Below are 6,000 nucleotides of genomic sequence, written 5' to 3'. Positions count from 1 at the left end.
AAACTAGATCTTCAGAGCCCTGCAGGATTTTCACGAAGTCATGGGAACCAAAATTATTAATATTTATTCTCACAAGAAATATTGCAAGATTATCAATATTATTTAATGGTTAGCGATTCCCCACAGTGACAAGATTCACATAACAGTCTGTATCAAAGCCAAGCAAACCAAAGTATGATTTTAACGCATGTGAATTCTTTTTATAAATAAATGAGAATGACTAAACTATAGGAGCAGTCATAATATTCAAATGGGTATGGCTATCATTTAGACATTAGAAACTGAGGTTCTTTGCTATACCAAATATTTTAACCTAAAAAGTCATTAATACCAACCATGGCTGGATTAAAACATCTAATCTTCAAATCATGATTCCTGAGGCTAGTTGTTTAAGATACATATCCATAGTTATAATGATGGTACCTATTCTAGGCAACATTGAATGTTACAGCTAACTTGGTAAGGCCACACTTGGAATACTGCATTCGGTTTTGGTCACCACAATGTAGAAAAGATGTGGAGACCCTAGAAAGAGTGCAGAGAAGAGCAACGAAGATGATTAGGGGACTGGAGACTAAAACATATGAAGAACGGTTGCAGGAAGTGGGTATGTCTAGTTTAATGAAAAGAAGGACTAGGGGAGACATGATAGCAGTGTTCCAATATCTCAAGGGTTGCCACAAAGAGAGTCAAACTATTTTCCAAGGCACCTGAGGGTTGAACAAGAAGCAATGGGTGGAAACTAATCAAGGAGAGAAGCAACGTAGAACTGAGGAGAAATTTCCTGACAGCTAGAACAATTAATCAGTGGAACAGCTTGCCTCCAGAACTTGTAAATGCCCCAACACTGGAAGTCTTTAAAAAGATGTTGGATAGCCATTTGTCTGAAATGGTATAGGGTTTCCTGCCTAGACAGGGAGTTGGACTAGAAGACCTCCAAGGTCCCTTCCAACTCTGCTATTGTATTATCGTATTAACTTCAACTGGATGGTTTCCAAATACCTCCTTTCCTAACCAGACAGCAAATCAGACTTGCTGTGGCTTGTATATTTATATTACACAAAACCAGTCTGTCTAGGTTCCAACATCACCACAACCTACATTTAATCTAAAGCATAAGCAAATGTTTTCAAACTCCTTCCAATTGAGAAGTTGAAGAGCTTGAAGCTCACTAAGATGACTCCTTGTAACAAAAAGAAAACTTAGTATTAAATTTGAGCAAAACCTTTTGATCAAAACAAAATATGAAAATTAGGAATTATACTTTTTGACTAGAATCTAATCGAAGTTTGACTGCAATGTTTGAAGCACAGTAGACACTATGAAATAAAATAGTGCCAAACAGCTATTGTCAGATAAGGCTCCTGTTAAAACAAAAATCTAATGTAGATTGGTCTACAGTTTGGTTTTGCACAAAAAGCAAATCCTGGCTCCCAAGCTTATTATTTTGAAAGGTGTAATCATTATTCAGTGACAATTTAATTTAAATAAATGAGCTTTCTAAAGCTGCAAAACCATTAGAAGTAGAAAAACCTTTAGAAATTAATTGCCAAGACAAATTTGTGAATACAGGTGCACAGGATTGTTTTTTCTACTTCAATAAGTATTATATTGGGTTTTTAAAAAATCAGTTCATAACAAGCTATTACTATTAGTAGAAAACAAATATTTTGTTTTTACTTCTGAACTTAATGTAACTATCTTCCAATGGAAGAAGGATTGCCAGAATGTCTATGGAATCCAAGTTTTTCATTTTTGTAACCACATATAATCAGAAGATAATTTAGCTAGACTAAATAGAAAATGTTCAGCATACACAGCACCCTGAAAAACAAAGAAAGCATCAACTACCACTTTATTGTGTACAAGGTACATACTATTATAAAAATGAGCTTTTTGCATATATTGGCAGATATCCTTTTTAGGAACTTTTGAATCCTGCTTAAGCAGCAGTTACACATACCGGTACATTGCTTGTTTAAGCAGAAAATTACCATGGGACACCATCCGTAATACAGATTTTCTAGAAATTTTTCAACTGGGAAACTTTCTGCTGTTTTAAATCAAGCAAGATCAAATCTCACAATATTGACTTCTATTTAATATTGTCATTTTACTTCCATTTAATAAACATATAGAAAGTATCCTCCACTGATACTCTATAGCCGTGATGGCGAACCTATGGCATATGTGCCACCAGTGGCTCTTCTGGTTTCTGAGGCATATGGTTAGCTGGTCTTTGCGGGCATCGGAGTGCTGAAAAACGCCCCAAAATAGGTCCATTTTCAGGCTATTTTTTCAGGCCGTTTTTGGACCAAAAGATTACCATAAAACAGCCATAAAAACAGGCCAAAAATGGCTTGAAAAATGGTCAAAACTGCCCAAAAAGCAGGCATGCGTGCACTGGCCAGCTGTTCTTTGCGTTTCCAGTGCTCCGGTGCACATGAAGACCAGCTGGGCAGTGTGCATGTGTGTGCCGGAAACCCAAAGACCAGTTGGGCGGTACCTGCAAGCGCACCGGTCAGCTGGTGTTCAGGTTTCCAGCACTCCAGCACGCGTTCATGCACACAGATGCATGTGCGTTCCAGTTTGGGCACTCAGTGCCCAAAAGGTTCGCCATCACTGTTCTATGGCATATAAAAATTTCTCCTGTAAGCTAAAAGTATCAGAATTGATTTGGAAATATCTAAATATGATGTGATTTCCACATTTTACCACCTCCATCCACAAAAGGGGAAACTCCATTTCCAAAAGATTATGTTGGAAATTAATGTTCTACTTTAGGATTCTACTATCTCAGCAGATGGCAGCACTGAGCTGGATTAGTTTACTCTCAGAAGCTAGAGTCCTGTCTGTCTGTCTGTCTGTCTTTGCATCCAACTGTCCATTTTATTTATATGACTGTATCACAAGCCACAACTCTCTGCAGTATACAAAAAAAACCAAAACCCGTAAAAGAACATTGAAAATATTCCACAATGAAAACATTAATATTATTATTAAAAAGCTAGAGGAGAATGTGAAATGTTACAAACAATGTAGCCACATCATTAAATCACCAGTTAATATTGTATGAGAACCACAATGGAATTTAAGGTAGCTAAACTAGGGAATGGAGAAAAGAAGTTACTTTTATCCCATATCATATTTTTTCAGACTATAAGATGCACCGGCGTATAAGATGCACCAAGATTTCGAAGAGGTAAGTAAGAAAAAATGTTTTTCCCAGCAGGGCTGGGAAAAGGCAAAAACACCCGTGTTTGCAAAAAATGGGCAGAAAATGAGCCTACTGAAGCCTGCAGAGTGCTTCTGGGGGCTGGAGGAAGGGAAGAACGCCTCCATGTTTGCAAAAAAACAGCCTGTTTTTCAAAGACCAAAAATTGCTGCATTCAGGGTATAAGACGCACCATTTCCACGCTCTTTTACGGGGGGGAGAGGGAAGGTGCGTCTTATACTTCGAAAAATATGGTGCCCACAAAAACTGCCTGTTTGTTGTCATCAAGGGTTAAATTCAATAAGAGAAAGTCTTCTTTAACAGCATTCTGTCTTCTCTTATCTTCTCCCTCGTGGTAAACGTTATCTATGAACTGAAATTTCAGACTGTACCAGAGATGGCCAATCTTTTGGCCTCAGGATGTCAAAAATTCATAAAACAACGGAATAGCAGAGTTGGAAGGGACCTTGGACGTCTTCTAGTCCAACTTCTATACCACTCCAAACAAATGGCTGTTCAATATCTTCTTAAAAGCCTTTCCCCTCTCTCACTGAACAAAAAAACCTTCAATTCTTTACATACAGATATTCCTCGACTTAAGGTCACAATTGAACCCAAAATGGCTATTCCTAAGTGAGACAGTTGTTAAGTAATTTTGATATTTTATTTTTATGATCTTTCTTGCCACAGTTGTTAAGTTAATCACATGATCCCGGACACGGCAATTGTCATAAATATATTTTCCAAGCATCTGAATTTTGATCACTTAACCTAGAGGATGCTACAATAGTTGTAAGTGTGAAAAACTGTCATAAGTCACCTTTTTTAGTGTTGCATGTCTTTGAACGGTCACTAAATGAACTGCTGTAAGTCAAGGACTACCCGTATTTATTTTTGAAAAATACAGTCCAATCATGTGATCTCCAGATCTGCGGCACACCGCTTACCTTCAGGCAGTGTTCTCTTTCTATTGGCAGGCCTACCCAAAGTATCTCCAGATTGCACAAGGCCTTTGTTCTTGAAGTAGCTTCACACCACATTCTTGTGCAGTCTCCCCAACCTCCAAAAATCTTGTGAGAATGACGTGTGCTTCCAAGAATAGTTGTTGGGAGTTGGTGAATGGTAGTGTGTCAGTCAAAATGTCATGGCCTGTCTCATTAGGGTTGTAGATTCACTGTCACTGGACTACACTCAGATTTCTCAATTTGTCTTTCACCAATGGCTGAACTTGGTCCAGTAATCAAATAGAAAGGACGTTGGTCTTACCTGAACGTCTATTTTCTGATGGGAGGAGGGAATGGTCACACGTGGGTTTTATCACAGCCTGATTGGTCCAAGGCTGAGAGGAAATCTATAAATACCGGTGCCTGTCCATTGCTAGCCCAGATTCTCGAACATGAACGGTACAACTGAAAAACAAGAAACAACACAACAAACCCCGGGAAACACCCCCCGGGCCCTCCCCTTGGCCCCAACAGACAGAACTCAGGGCGGGTTGTGACCATTCCCTCCTCCCATCAGAAAATAGACGTTCAGGTAAGACCAACGTCCTTTTTCCAGAATGGGAGGAGGGAATGGTCACACGTGGGACATACCCAAGCTAAAGTCCCAGGGAGGGAGAACAGGAACTCTAGGAACCAAGGGGAGCTTCAGCTGCCACCCCCTGTAGGACCCTACGACCGAAAGACGCGTCCGCTGACGCGAAAGCATCCAGACGATAATGCCGGATGAACGAGGTTGGAGAGGCCCAGGTAGCCGCCCGGCAGATGTCTTCAAACGGGGCCCTCGTGGCCCACGCTGCCGAGGTTGCCGCGCTCCTTGTAGAGTGCGCCGTGACGCCTGACGGAACCGGCCGCCCTGAGGCCACGTAGGCCTCCGAGATGGCCTGACGCAGCCAACGGCCGATGGTAGCCGAGGACACCCTCGAACCCAGAGCTCCAGGTAGGAAGGAGACAAACAAGGCCTCCGACTTGCGGAAATCCTTGGTCCGCCGGAGGTAGATCCGCAAGGCACGGCGGACATCCAGACGATGCCAAAGATGCTCCCTGTCAGTGGACGGACTCGGGCAGAAGTCAGGCAGGACGATCTCCTGAGCCCTGTGAAAGGGGTTATTCACCTTGGGGACGAATGCCGGGTCAAGGCGAAGGACCACTCTGTCCTGGTGAAAATGACAGAGGTCGTCCTTACAAGACAGGGCGCCCAGCTCGGATATACGCCGGGCGGAAGTGATGGCCACCAGGAAGACCACCTTCAGTGATAAGAAGCGCAAGTGCACCGAGCGGAGAGGTTCAAACGGGGCTCCTGTTAATGCCTTGAGGACAAGCGGAAGATCCCACGTGGGGAATCTATGAACGGGGGGAGGCCTGAGATTTGCCGCCCCCTTGAGGAACAGCTTGACCAGAGGAGACTGGGAAAGAGAAGAAGATCCCGCCCCCCCCAAGACCGAGGACAGAGCCGCCACTTGGCGACGCAAGGTGTTTTGCGAGAGCCCGTCCTCCAGGCCCTTCTGAAGGAAATCCAAGACGTTGGGGATGGTGGCTCTGACGGGAGAGATGCCCTTGGGGGAGCACCAGCGGACGAACGCTGCCCAGGTGGAGTTATAAATGCGGGTCGTTGAGGGACGACGGGCCGCCTCGATGGTGCGAATGACCCCGGAAGACAGATGAGCCCCCCTTAGAAGCCGCCGTTCAAGAGCCAAACGGTCAGCTGAAGCCACTGAGGCTCTGGGTGAATCAGGGCCCCCTGCCGTAAGACCACCTCCCCCTGCGGAATCCTCCACGGGGAAG

At 43.3% G+C, this 6,000-nt stretch overlaps 1 protein-coding gene across 5 annotated transcripts in view; it reads right to left on the bottom strand.

The window, feature by feature from the left end:
- Positions 1-6,000, bottom strand: part of BRPF3 (bromodomain and PHD finger containing 3) — a 48,815-nt gene that overhangs the window by 26,922 nt on the left and 15,893 nt on the right. The gene's annotated exons all lie outside the window — the stretch shown is intronic.

Source organism: Thamnophis sirtalis, unplaced genomic scaffold (assembly GCF_051295495.1).
Source record: "Thamnophis sirtalis isolate CommonGarterSnake01/CBP01778 unplaced genomic scaffold, rThaSir2_p1.2 scaffold_7, whole genome shotgun sequence".
Taxonomy (NCBI): Eukaryota; Metazoa; Chordata; class Lepidosauria; order Squamata; family Natricidae; genus Thamnophis; species Thamnophis sirtalis.
This window is presented reverse-complemented; position numbering and strand designations above follow the sequence as displayed.